Source organism: Narcine bancroftii, chromosome 3 (genome assembly GCF_036971445.1).
Source record: "Narcine bancroftii isolate sNarBan1 chromosome 3, sNarBan1.hap1, whole genome shotgun sequence".
NCBI lineage: Eukaryota > Metazoa > Chordata > Chondrichthyes > Torpediniformes > Narcinidae > Narcine > Narcine bancroftii.
In genome coordinates this window covers 18601815-18617575 of record NC_091471.1, presented here as the reverse complement: position 1 = coordinate 18617575, position 15761 = coordinate 18601815, and positions in this window count along the sequence as shown.

Below are 15761 nucleotides of genomic sequence, written 5' to 3'. Positions count from 1 at the left end.
TTATTTGCCTTAAGACAGGAAGCATCTCCTCCTCTTCAATCTGTATATGTTGCATGACCTTGGAAGTAAAATACGAAACACCTTGATGAAGGGCTTCAGCCTGAAATGTTGGTCCTAATCTTTGCTCTATAAAATACACTGCTTCAGCTGCTGAGTTTCTCCAGCTTCGTGTTTTTACATGTTTTATGACCTCACTTCCCGAGACTGTGCCAGTTTCCTGAGTAAATACTGATTCAAAAAAAAAACATTGAAGAACTCCTCCCATCTCTTCTGGCTCCATACATTTCTGACCACACCGATATTCAAGAGGACTAATTTTGGGGGTGGGAAGGTAGGGGGGAGAAAATGCCACTGTGTATATTTAAGAGGGAAATGTTTGTATGTATTTTGGTTGATATGGTTCACAGTGTGAAAAATATTTTAAAAAAGAGGACTAATTTTGTCCCTTACTATCCTTTTGCTCTTAATATACCTGTAGAGGACCTTAGGATTTCCCCTTTTCTGCCAAAGTAACCTTGTGTCTGTTAGCCCTCCTGATTTCTTTCTTAAATGTTTTTTTGCATTTTTAATACCCTATGTGCTCTTTGTTGCCTATACCTGCTAAACATCATAACCAAATCCCTAATATCGCTCCAAAATCAAGGTTCCCATGCTTGTTAATTTTGTCTTTAATCCTCATAGCAACATACAAACTCTCAAAATGTCACCTTTGAATGCCTTCCACTTACCAGGCACATCCACACTTTATAGATCCTTTCTTGTGTCCTCAAAATTGGCCTTTTTCCAATTTAGAAACTCACCTTGATAACCAGATATCCTTATCCATAATCATCTTGAAACTAATGGCATGATAATCCCTTGACCCAAAATGTTCCCCTAAACATACTTCTGTCACCCGTCCAATCTCGTTCCCTAAAAGATCCAGCATTGCATTCTCCCTAGTTGTATTATTGATTGAGAAAACTTTCCTGAATACATTTGACAAATTTTAACCCTTCCACCTCTTTAACTGTGGGAGTCCTAGTCAATATAAATAGACCCCTGATTTACGATGTTCTGCTTAACAATATTTAGAAGTTATGATGGTCAGAATTCCCACCACTACTTGGGCTCTCCATGGGCTAGTGCTGGGTTTTATGACTCCTGCTAAGAATCATTTGACCTCTGCCTTAATGAAGGCTCTGTCCCCGAGCCTGTACCGTCTGCTCCTAGTGGCTACTATGGAAAATATACCTATGTACTATTCATTATGTATTCATTAATCCATTACTATCTAACAATTTACTATGTACTTTCTTTGTTTTGAATATTTTATTTAAAATATATACACCATGACATAATCAAAAAAATAAACATTTCAGACCAAAAATAATTACATGATATATAATATATATGAAATGTTTAATCCCTCCCTACCACCCAAACCCCCAACCCAATCCCATATCCCACCCCTAAAAAAAGAAAAAAGAGGAAAAAGAGATATTACCAACAATAATTTCATTAAATGCCATGGATTAGAACAACACCACCACAGCGTGGCTGGAGAATTCACAATTTTAAACCCATATAATAAGGGCTCCAAACTTTCCTGTTGAAAAAATAATTATCACGTAAATTATACGTTATTTTTTTCCAATTCCATCTGCCATCTATGTAAACCCAAATCAATCTCATTTTTACATGTAATCGCTACATATTTTCTAGCAGCAACTAATGCCAGTCTCAAGAATGCTATTTGAAGTCTAGTCCATCTCAATTCTAAACTCAATTTTTTAATACTACCTAACAAAAATAATAATGGATCGAATGGTATTTTAACCTTAAAAATATCCAAAATGGTTTTACCATATCACATGACCAAGTTGAATGTAAAATAGAACCAACCTCCTTCCAAAATCAAAAACCTAAATTTGAAGAAGATAAATTGTATCTCTTTAATTTTTCTGGGGTTAAATATAATTGATGTATAAAATTATAATAAACTAATCTATATCTCCCATTAATAATCTTAGTCATGCCATCTTTACATAAAGTTCTCCAATCATTTTGAATGATCACAATCCCTAAATCTTTTCCCCATTTTAACCTAGACTTAAGTAAGTCTGGTTTAAGCATTTTATTCTGCAATAACAAATACATTTCAGATATAAATCTTCCTACCTTCTATAAGTAAAGTTTCAAATTGAGATTATCGAGTCAACCTCAAAGTATATCCATAATTATCCAATAATAAAGCCATAACTTGATAATAACAAGAATTTTTGACAATATTTTATATTTCTCTTTCATTTTTCAAAAAGAAATAAAATAACTTGCTTTAAAACAATCCTGTACTATTTTAATTCCTTTTTGATCTCATCATTTTAAAAACTGATTATTAAGTGTAAGCAGGAAAAATTATTCTGATATAGAGGTGCTTTATCTGAAATGTTCCCTTGTGTACCTATTTTTAAAATGTATTACAGTCGATAATTCCATCAAATGCATTAAGATTAAGTGACTTATGCTGGCATAACAATTTAGAATTCCATTTATAAATACATTTATCCATCTCACCAATCCAGGATAATTCATATTCACCCATACCAATGAATTTCCTAAATCAAACACTCTATTAATAAACTTTGATTGGGCTGCCTTATAATAATTTTGAAAATTCAGTAACTTTCCTATTTCCAAGTCAATTTTTGTAAAGATACTCTTGCTATCTTATCCTTCCACAAAAATTTTCTTATAACAAAATTCAAATCCTTAATAAAATTTTTATGAACTTTGCATGGAATAGACTGAAAAAAATTGTAATCTAGGAAAAATGTTAATCTTAATACAATTTAATCTGCTTATTAATGTTATCAAGTCCATCAATTGAGATCTTTTTTGATTTTATGAAATAAAGGTAGATAATGTAATTCATATCAATGATTAAAATCTTTATCAACTTTCATTCCAAAATACTTAATTTGATATGACCAGCTAAATTTATCGATACCTTTACAAGAAGTATAATCCATTTCAGACAATGACATAATTTCATTTTTTTCCATATTAATTTTATACCCTGATATTTCTCCATATTGCTCCAATCTATCATATAACTGTTTAAAGATTTCTGAGGTTCTGTTAAATATATCAAAACATCGTCAACAAACAAATTGATTTTAAACTCATCAGATCTCACTTTAATACATTTAATATTATCTTGCCTTATCATTTGTGCTAAAGGTTCAATAACTAATGAAAAAAGAGCTGGTGACAATGGACTACCCTGTTTGGTAGATCTTCCTAATTCAAATGGTAAGAACATCTGTCCATTTGTTACAACTCTAGCAATAGGATTTTTATATAAAGCCTTAATTCAACCAATAAACACAGAACCAAACTTGTACTTTTTAAATACTTTTAAACAAAAAAAAACTCTACTCTATCAAATGCTTTTTCAGCATCCAATGAAATAACCATGGTAGGTTGGATTCCTCCTGAGAAATATGAATCAAAATCAATTTTAAAATATTATCTTCAGAATAATAATTCTTAATAAATCTACCCTAATCTAAATGAATCAAATTTGGTAAATATTTTGCCCATCTATTTGCTAAAACCTTTGTCACAATCTTATAATCCACATTTAATAACTAAATAGGTCTATAAGTTTCAACTTTTGAAGGATTGCTATCTGTTTTAATAATAACTATAATTATTGCCTGTGAAAAAGAATCTGGGGATGAATGAACCTTCATCATTTGCTTCAATACTTCCATTAACAAATCTTGAATTTTTTAAATAAAATTCCACAGTGAATCTGTTTTCACCCAGAGATTTCCCATTAGACATAGTGCTTCTGTCCATTCACTGCAAGTAAAAGAAGCTTCCAAGTCTTTAATATCTTGATATCTTAATATTAGAGAAGGTAAATTAAGATTAGACAAAAAAATTATCAATTTTAAATTCATCCTTCTTTGATCCAGAAGTATACAATTTTGTATAAAATTACTTAAATGCATCATTTATCTCTTGGGGTCTATACATAATTTTAGAATAGTTCTTAATTACATTAATCATGCTAAAAACCTGTTCGGACTTCAAATGCCAAGGTAAAACTTTGTGCTCTTTCCCCCTATTCATAATATCTTTGATTAGTTCTATATACTAATTTTTCAAACTTATAAGTTTTTTAATGAATTATATCATAATTTCTTATTGATCAATTGTCTTTTTAATCTCATTTGGATTCTGCTGTATCTTTTTCTAATAATTCTATCTTCTCTAATTTATTAACTTCAGAAGAATACTGTTTCTTAATCTTTGATGAAGAACTGATCATTGGTCCTCTTCAATAGACCTTCAGTGCATCTCATGAAACAAACTTACTATTGACTGAATCCATATTTATTTTCAAAAATTGCTGTATTTGGTCCCTCATAAAATTATAAAACTCAAAATTTTTTAACAATAAAGAATTAAACCTCCATCAATATACAGTATCTACCTTTTCTGAACCTACACATGTTATTAACAAAAGAGAATGATCTGATAACATTCTACTTTTATTCCACCGATATTACATGACCTTGCAATTGTGCTGATGTTAAAAATAAATCTATTCTAGAATAAGAATCATATCGGAAGGAATAAAATGATTTTTTTTTCTCCTTAGGATTTAACCTCCATATATCAATCAAATGAAATTCCTTCATTAACATTAAAAGTAATTTTGCCATCTTAGTCTTAACTAAATTTTTTGGGGATTTATCTAATAAAGGATCCAAACAGCAATTAAAGTCCCCTCCATTCATAAGTTTATCATATGCTTTTGACAAATTAAGAAAAGAATCTAACAACAATTTTTCATCATCTATATTATGAGCATTAACATTCATCAATATCCAAGACTCTGAGTACATTTTACAATTAACAATTTACTATGTACTTCTTTGTTTTGAATATTTTATTTAAAATATATACACCATGACATAATCAAAAAAAATAAACATACAAACATTAAATTAACATTAACCTAACTTACTCTACCCACTGACTCAATCATGGATTCCATTTTAAATTATAAACTTTTTATTAATCAAAATAGCCACATGCCTTGTCTTGGAACTAAAAGAAGAAGCTATGACTTTACCAACCCAATCTCTTTTTAATTTCTGATGTTCCTTTTCAGTCAAATGCATCTCTTGCAAAAAAACCATATCAACCTTGAACTTTTTAATATGAGCCAAAACTCTTTTCCCCTTAATCGGATTATTGAGCGCTTTAACATTAAATGTAGCAAAATTCAAATAAGACAGCATTTTAATCGAGATCACTAAGCCTCCACACCTGATATGGTGGGCTCCAACCCATGGTCAAACAAAGGAAAATATTGTGTCTCCTTAGTTAAAGAAATAAAACAAAGAAAGGAAATCATAAAAAGAAAGAAAAAAAAAACAAAAAAAAGTACTGAAACAGTATGACCTTCCTCTACTGTGCAGTGAGTGGCCAATGACTCTGGAAGGAGAAATGAACAAGATCACCTCCCCCAAACAGAACTTTTCAAGAATGATGAGCTTCCTCCAGATATCTATTAACTTGATCATTATCAATTTCAACTAATTGACCACTTTCCTCCTCCTGAAAACTTTTTCTTCTCTTCTTGAGCTGATTTCGATTGGTAAAAAGAATGTTCTGGACTTTTCTTCTGCCTATTTATCCAGCAAAGAATTAGCAAATTTAAGCTTCAGCATTATCAGTAAAAAATTGTGATTGAAAGTCACCATTAAAAAAAAACTTTTAAGAATGGCAGGAAATCTAAAGGCAAATGTATAACCTTTCTTCCACAATACAGCTTGGGCAGAATTAAAGTCTTTACAACATTTAATAATAGATTGACTCAAATCTGCATAAAGAAAAACTCTACTATTCTTAGCCACCAACAGATGTTTCCTTGCATTCTGAACTGCTACACATAAAATCATCTCCCTATCTTGGTAACGTAAACACCTAATCAGTATAGAGCGTGGTGCCTGTCTGGGAAGAGGCTTTTTTCTAATTGCTCTATGAGCTCTATCCAATTCCAAAACATTTGGAAAGTATTCCTCCCCCAAAATTTGAATCCATTTCTGAAAAAATTGAACTGGGTCCAGTCCTTCAAATTTTTCTGATAAACCAACAATTTTAACATTATTTCTTCGGCTTTGATTCTCCAAAGTATCAATCTTCTTAGGAACATAGGAAGTAGGAACAGGAGTAGGCCAAAAATGGCCCATCGAGCCTGCTCCGCCATTCAATAAGATCATGGCTGATCTAATTTATGACCTAACTCCACCTACCTGCCTTCTCCCCATATCCCCTAATTCCTCTATCATGTAAAAATTTATCTAACCAAATTTTAAATGTGTCTAATGAAGCAGCCTCAACCACTTCCCTGGATAGAGAATTCCAAACATTCACTACTCTCTGGGAAAAACTATTTCTCCTCATCTACTCACCCGAATCTTGAGACTGTGTCCTCTCGTTTTAGTTTCCCCGGCCAGCTCAAAAAACCTTCCTACATCTATCCTATCCATACCCTTCATAATCCTATATGTTTCTATAAGATCTCCTCTCATTCTTCTGAACTCGAGCGAATACAATCCAAGACTATTTAATCTTTCATCATAAGTCATTAGTTACCCTTTACTTCCTGTAGACAGTGGCTGCCATCGACTCCTCTGTACCTGATGCAATCGTATTGCAGCCACCATACACGCAAGAGCACAACCAGGGCGCATTATTTGAATCGAGAACTAGCAGGGAGTAGTCACCACACTGTGGGATCTCTCTCTCTCCCTACCCTGTTTATCATGTTTGGTTGTGTTCAGTAAAGTATTTTATTTGGTTTACCCCACCTGGCGACTCAACTCGTTATTGAGCACACAATAACAAACATGGTGTCTGAAGTGGGATCAAGAGCCCCCCAGTCTGAAATCTACCAAACACAAAATGGTCACAGTGACCATGTTTTTCACAGTCACCATAATGGCGGATGGATTCAGGCAGCCCGACCCACTCATGTTTGATGGAAATTTGTTGAAAGTTTTTGCTGTATCTTTGAACAGGAACACCACATAATCATAGCAGCAGCACATAGCGACAAGCCTGCCTGTACCAGGTCGTACATTCTGTTAAATCTGGTGGGCCCGGAAGCCTTTGAAAGGGAGAAGTCATTTGCATATGCAGGCGAAATATGTGACGGGAACGTCGTTACCAGCCTGGGTGAGTCGAGAGAGGTCCCTGAATGTTTAGGACGTAAATTCAGAGAAATGTGCAATGCCCATAGAAATGTGACAACGGAAAGGCACAAATTCAACATGAGACCAAAACCCTGGTGAGTCGATAAACTCATACATTAGTGATTTAAATATCAGGGTGAAAACCTGAATTTTTGGGATGCTTTGCGATGGACTAATTAAAGACAGAATGGTCTGTGGCATTTGCGTTGACAATATGCAGGAGGTGCCCCTGCGTGACTGTGAACTAACACAAGCAAAGGCCATCGCAACATGCTTGGTGTATGAAACTACCGAGGGAAACGGTAAAAGGTTAGCCTCCACAACAGCAGGCCACAAGCATCGACGTGATACAGGCAGGACCGGTGAGCAGACAGTGGTTGGAGGTTAGAAGGAAGAGGCAGCCAAGCAAACCAGGCCACCCTACACCCAAGACAGGATGTGGCAAATGGGTGGAGTCCATATAACGAGAAGGGAGATGTGACCAGCATTTGGCCAGCAGTGCAGGAACTGCGGCAAATGGAAACACTTCAGCAGATGCGGCAGATCCAGGCAGCAGACCACCACACGGACCAGACCCTGGAGGACCATCGATCATTTGGAACCAGAGCAGAGAGGGAGTGATCCTGATGATTAGAGAATGGCACGAGAATGGCAGGCAATACAGCAGAAACCCGGATCAGAGGTAACAATGAGGACTTCGTGACTATGGAGGTCAACATTAAGATGGCTGAGATGAAAATTGACACCGGGGCAAAGTGCAATGTCATGTCACTGGAGACATTGAACCAGCTCAGAAAGACGGAACAGTTCAAACATATCAGCAAGCAAGGCTATGAGCCTAGTGGCTTATGAAGGCAGCAGAATCCAGACCAGTGGCTCGGCATGGCTGCGTTTTTTCATACTAGGACGGCTCCACATATTAACCTTAGTGGTCTGGGAGGACGCCATTCCTCTGCTAGGCCTCAATGTGTGCATGGACATGGGGCTTGTCTCATGAACCACAGAGGACCATCAGATAAGCCCATCTGAGGATGATTTCTCACAGAAGATCTTTTCTGAGTACGGTGAACTTTTCAAAGATGAGCTGGGGAAGCTGCTGGAGATGTACTCCATGCGGCTTGACCCGGAGGTAAGACCCATAGTCTGGCCGGCACACCGCATTCCAGTAGCAATGAAGGATAATGTCAAGGCCGAGCTGGACAGAATGCAGGACTTGGGCGTTATCACTCCAGTCTCAGTACCTACTGAATGGGTATCCTCCATGGTGGCCACCAAGAAAAAAGATGAACAGGAGATCTGAATTTGTATATATCCGCGAGTCCTCAACATGTCCCTGACAAGACCACATCACCCCATGCGCACTGAGGAGGAGATTGCCACACAGATGATATTCTTGGTCCTGCATGTGAAGAACTCATTCCGGCAGGTCTCACTCGACCATTTTTCGTCACTACTGACCACATTCAGCACTGCATTTGATCGGTGCAGGTTCTTGAGGATTCCATTTGGCATCAATTCAGCTAGCAAGGTATTCCAAAGGTCTGTGGAACAAATTTTCACCAGGTACCCCTGTGCCATTATAGTCCATGACATACTAGTAGGTGGTAGGACACTAGAAGAGTGCAGTGCCAACCATGCTTGACTGGGCACAGAAGGTAAAACCTGCTGCTCAACCCCCACAAGTGCAGGTTCCATTTAAATGTAGTCAGCTATGTGGGTCATGTGTTCACCAGCAAGGGCCTGCCAGCAGACCCATCCAGAATGAGGCCCATCAGCGAAATGTCGGTGCCATCAGATGTGGCTGCCCTGCAAAGCTTCCTGGGCATGGTGAACTACCTGGATAAGCTAATTTCCCACTCCATTAAACTGACAGCCCCAGTCGGATGGTTGACCCATAGGGACGTTGAATGGACCTGGCACAAACAACGACAAAATGCCCATGATGCCCTAAAGAAACACATGTCGTATCCTCCAGTCCTTGCCTACGACAATGCCTCACAGTTTGGCCAAGGGGCAGCATGCCTGGAGGATGGAAGACCAGTGGCATATGCTTCCAGGTCACTTACAGACATGGAAATGAGGTACATTCAGGATAAGGTGCCCCAAGTCTCCACATCAGCTGAGGCCTTTTGCAAAATGCACGCTGGGCATGTCTGTAAGTCGAACCCAAAATGAACTGGGTTGAATGTCTATATTGTTGTACTAGGGGGAAAGTTATTCATTGTATCATGCGGGGGTTAGCTCAAGAAAGGGGATGTAGACAGCCACTGCCATCAACTGCTCTGCACCCACTGTACTCACAATAGCGCACCACGCATGCGTAAGCACCACGAGGGGCCATAAGTTGAATCGAGAACTAGCAGGGACCAGACACCACACTGTGGGTTCTCCCTCTCCCTACCCTGTTTGTCATGTTTGGTTGTGTTCAGTAAAGTCTTTTATTTGGTTTACTTTACCCACTGACTCGACTCTATTTTTGTTTGAAAATTTTATTTATTAATCATGATAAATCATACAATAAAAGTATGAACCAATACATAATATTGTATCCCATATAATCCCACACCCACCCATCCCTCCCAACCGCCCACTAAACTACCCAAAAGGCAGAAGGAAAGAAGAGAAAGAGGAGATCAAATAACATAACACCCTTCAATTATTTGCCATGGTTTGGGGCAACACCATCAATGTGTGTGAAAGATATATTAATAATTGGATCACATATATTCCATATACAGGCTCCAAGTTTTAACAAAAAAGGAATAATTATTACGTAAATTGTATGTTATCTTTTCCAATGGAGTACAAGATCTCATTTCCACATGCCATCTTTGAATACTCAAACTCATTTTTCCAAGTAATTGCCAAACATTTCTCACCACAGCTAAAGCCAACCTCAAAAAAAAAATTGAAATGTATCTAATTTTAATTCTAAACAATTTCTTAATGTAACACTCAATAAAAATACCCTAGGATCAAGTGAAATTTTAAATTTAATCATTGCTTCCAAGAATTCCAGAATTTTATTCCATAAAGGTTTTACCATTTCACATCGGCAAACAGAGTGTAAAAAAGAACCCACTTCCTTATGGTATCTAAAACATAAATTTGAAGAAATAAATTTATATTTCCAAAATTTCTCCGGAGTTAAATAAAATGTATAAAATTATACTGAATCAGTCGGTACCTCACACTTACAATTTTAGTCATACTGTCCTCACATAAATTCATCCAAATATCCTGAGAAATAGGTTTAGCCAAATCCTTTTCCCATTTTAATCTTAATTTATGAATGTCCGGCTTAAATATTTTATTCTGTAATAAAAGCATACATCTCAGATATTTCTTTTCTTTGGCTTGGCTTCGCGGACGAAGATTTATGGAGGGGGTAAAAAGTCCACGTCAGCTGCAGGCTCGTTTGTGGCTGACAAGTCCGATGCGGGACAGGCAGACACGATTGCAGCGGTTGCAGGGGAAAATTGGTGGGTTGGGGTTGGGTGTTGGGTTTTTCCTCCTTTGCCTTTTGTCAGTCCACCTCATCTCAGATATAAATCCTTTCTTACCACCATCAGTAAGTAAAATTTAAAATTTAGACAATCCATGTAACTGTAACGTATGCCCAAAATTATCCAATAATAATGCTTTAACTTGATAATAAAAAAGAGTACTTGAAGATTTCATATTTCTCTTCCATTCTTTAAAAAGAAATACAATATCTGTCTTCATAACAATCTTCTATCAATTTAATTCCTTACTGTTCCCACAACTTCAAAAGTTGATTAACCATAAAAGGAAAAAGCTTATTTTGAAACAAAGGAGTTTTACATAACATATAACATAACATAACAATTACAGCACGGAAACAGGCCATTAGGCCCTTCTAGTCCGCACCGAACCAAACACCCCTTTCTAGTCCCACCTCCCTGCACAATGCCCATAACCCTCCATCTTCTTCTCATCCATATACCTGTCCAACCTTTTCTTAAATAATACAATTGACTCCGCCGCCACTATTTCTCCCGGAAGCTCATTCCACACGGCTACCACTCTCTGAGTAAAGAAGTTCCCCCTCATGTTACCTCTAAACTTCTGCCCCTTAATTCTTAACTCATGTCCTCTTGTTTTAATCTTTCCTCTTCTTAATGGAAATAGTCTATCCAGATCCACTCTGTCTATCCCTTTCATAATCTTAAATACTTCTATCAAATCCCCTCTCAACCTTCTATGCTCCAAAGAATAAAGACCTAATCTGTCCAATCTCTCCCTATACTCTAGATGCTTAAACCCAGGTAACATTCTGGTAAACCTTCTCTGCACTCTCTCCACTCTGTTTATATCCTTCCTATAATTAGGCGACCAGAACTGCACACAGAACTCCAAATGAGGCCGCACCAACGTCTTATACAATCTCAACATCACCTCCCAACTCCTATATTCCATGCAATGATTGATAAAGGCCAGCATACTAAAAGCCTTCTTCACCACCCTATTCACGTGAGTTTCTACCTTCAGGGAACGATGTACCGTTACTCCTAAATCTTTCTGCTCTTCTGTATTCCTCAATGCTCTCCCATTTACCACGTATGTCCTATTCTGATTCTTCTTACCAAAATGAAGCACCTCACACTTATCAGCATTAAATTCCATCTGCCATTTTTCAGCCCACTTTTCTAAGCAGCCCAAATCCCTCTGCAATCCTTGAAAACCTTCTTCATTATCCACTATTCCACCTATCTTAGTATCGTCTGCATATTTACTAATCCAATTCACCACCCCATCATCTAGATCATTAATGTATATAACGAACAACAATGGGCCCAATACAGATCCTTGAGGCACACCACTGGTCACCGGCCTCCAACCTGACAGACAATTATCCACTACCACTCTCTGGCCTCTCCCTTTCAGCCAATGTTCAATCCATTTGACTATCTTAAAATTTATACCTAAAGACTGCACCTTCCTAACTAACCTTCCATGTGGTACCTTATCGAAGGCCTTACTGAAGTCCATATAGACAACATCCCTGCGCTACCCTCATCCAGATTCCTAGTCACCTCTTCAAAAAATTCAATCAGATTGGTCAAACATGACCTTCCTCCCACAAATCCATGTTGAGCCAAAATTTTACCTTGAGTACCTATAGTTTCATGTTTTTACTTCCATATTTCCATCAAATGTTTTAACACAGGCAAATTATCCACAAAAACATCCTCACCAAAGTATTCAAACCGTTAAAAATTCTTTGAGGGATCCTACAAGGAATAGACTGAAAAAGATATTGAATTCAGGGAAACATATTCATTTTAATACAATTAACACATCCTATCAATATTATAGGTAAATTTTTCCACTGATTCAAATCATACTTAATTTTAGACAATAAAGGTAAATAATTTAATTCATATAAATTATTGTAATTACTATCTATTATTATACTCAAATATATAATCCAATCAGATCACTTGAATTTCACAACATCCCTACAAAGCAAATAATCCATTTAAGCTAAAGGCATAATTTCACTCTTTTCCCAATTAATTTTATATCCTGATATTTCACCAAATTGCTCCAATCTTTAATGTAATTTTTCCAAGGATTTCAAAGATTGTGTTATATATATCAGGATGTCATCTGCAAACAAATTCATTTTATATTTATCAGCTTTCACCTGGATGCCTTTAATACTACCATCCTGGCTATTCATCTGAACCAAATATTCAATGACCAATGCAAGTAGAGCTGGTAACAAAGGACAGCCCTGCCTCATCAATAACATAAAAGGTAAAGACACCTGTCCATTTGTCACAACCATAGCAGTAGGATTTTTATATAAAGCTTTAATCCAACCAATAAAAAGAGGTCCAAAATTAAACTTTCCCAAAACTTTAAACAAAAACTCCATTCCACTCTATCAAAGGCTTTTTCTGCATCAAGAAAATTGGTTGGTCAAATTGCTCCCGAGCAATATTAACTAAGGAGATCAACTTTACATCATTTTCTGCTGAATATCGATTCTTAATAAAACCCGCCTGATCTACATGAATCAAATCTGGTAAGTATTTAGCTAATCTATTAGCCAGAACCTTGGCAACAATTTTATAATCCACATTTAGTAAAGAAATAGATCTATAAGTTCCTGCCTTTAAAGGGTCCTTATCCTTTTTAAGAATAACCGTAATAATTGCTTTAGAAAAAGAGTCCAGGAAGGAACCAGATTTCATCGCTTCCCCCAAAACATCCATCAATAAAGGAATCAATAAGTCCTGAAATTTCTTATAAAATTCAGAGGTAAAACCATTGTCCCCTGGAGACTTACCGCTCGGCATAGATCGAAGTGCTTCCATCAGTTCTTTAGTAGTAAGAGAAGCATCTAGATTCTTAATATCCATAACCTTCAATGAAGGTAAAACAAAATCAGATTTTAAAAATTCAATTTTCACTTCATCTTGCAATACTTCAGAAGTATACAATTTCTCATAACACATACAAAACTCATCATTAATTTCCTGAGCTTTATATGTAATTGTCAAACCATGTCTAATAGCATTTATTCGAGAAGCTGATTCCATTTTTAACTGCCATGCTAACACTTTATGTGCTCTTTTACCCAGTTCATAGTATCACTATTTAGTTCTCTGTAATAATTTCTCAATCTTATCAATTTGTAATGAATTATAACACAATTTAAAAGTAATTAAATATACTTTATTAACTTCCATGGAATTTTATTGTAAATCTTTCTACCAAAATCTTTCTCCAATTTACTAATTTTAGCCATTTGTTGTTTCTTAATTTTAACAGTGTAACTAATAACTTGTCCTTGTAAATAAGCTTTCAAAGTATCCTTAAAACAAATTTACTATCAACTGATCCTGTATTTATTCACAAAAATAGTTGTATTTAATCCCTTATAAATTTAGAAAATTCAGCATCCTTCAGCAAAAAAGAATTAAATCACCAGCAATAAACATTCTCCATTCTCTCTGAAGCAGTGCAAGTAATTACTAGCAAGGAATGATCAGACAAAATTCTAAGCCCCTTAGCAACTCAGCCATTTAATTGTGTTGATTCTAAAAATAAATTATTCTGGAATAAGAATCATGATGAAATGAATAAAATGAAAAATCTTTTTCCTTAGGATTTAATTTCATCCATATATCTACCAAATTCATGTCTTTCATTAATGCCAATAACTCTTTAGCCATTTTAGTTCTAGTTATTGATTTAGGAAATTTATCTAATAATGGATCTAAGCAACAATTAAAATCACCCCCTACTGTAATTTTATCATAAGGCTGGCTTAAATTAAAAAAGGAATCCATCATAAATTTCTCATCGTCTATATTAGAAGCATAAACATTCATTAAAATCCAACATTCAAAAAAAAAAATTACAATTAACAACAGTCTACCAGCTGGCTCAAAAACTGAATCCAACTAACTTCTTATTAATCAAAATAGCAGCTCCCCTTGCCTTAGAATTAAAAGAAGATGCTATAACTTGCCCAACCCAATCTCTTTTCAATTTCTGATGTTCCTCCTCAGTCAAATGTGTCTCCTGCAGAAAAGTAACATCAACCTTGAATGTTTTAATATATGCTAATACTCTTTCTCTTAATTGGATTATTAAGCCCATTAACATTAAAAGTAGCAAATTTTAAATTATCCCTAAGGCATCTCTTTAACCATCCCACCATAAATGGTGAAGACCTCCCCATGGCATCAATACAAACAAAGCAAAGATCTCTTCAAAGAAAAAAAATGAAAAAGACAAAAAACCCCATTAAAAAAACCCAACACAAAAAAAAGAATACTATAATAGTATTACCTCCCTCAATTATGCGCAAGTGACAAATGCCATAAAATGTCCGAGAACTTTGGAAGGGTCAGCAGTTGAACCACTCCTCCCCCCTGAACAGAACAACCAAGGATAAAACATAAAGTCATTTAAAGTATGGAATGCTTCTTCCAAATCTTGATGAATTTGATCCTCATGAATTCCAATATCAATCAACTGTTGAGATTCCATCTCTCACTTCCAATTCTTCCTTTTTGAAATCACAGCATGCTGTTGAGCAAACCTGGCTGAATTGTGACCCTGCTTATTATCGTATTGCCCGATGGGCTCTACCCAATTACAGACTATTCGAGAAATAAACAGTTCCCAAAATCTTGGGAATCCACTTCTGAAAAAACTGAATGGGGTCTGGACCTTCAAAATCTTCCATAATACCAACAAGTTTAGCATTATTCCTCCGACTTTGGTTCTCCAAAGTATCAATCTTCAACAAATAATTTTTCTGAATTTCCCAGCCATTAAATGAACCCTCCATTTGTTCCATCCTTTCTTTACACTGATCAACATAATCTTTGCAGTCAATAAATTCTCCTTCAATCTTCTTAAATTTATCATAAACCTTATCCACTGCTTTCAAACATTTTTCCACATCCATTTTAACAGAAGCTATTTCTCCCTTCATTTCAGAAAATTGATCCTTCG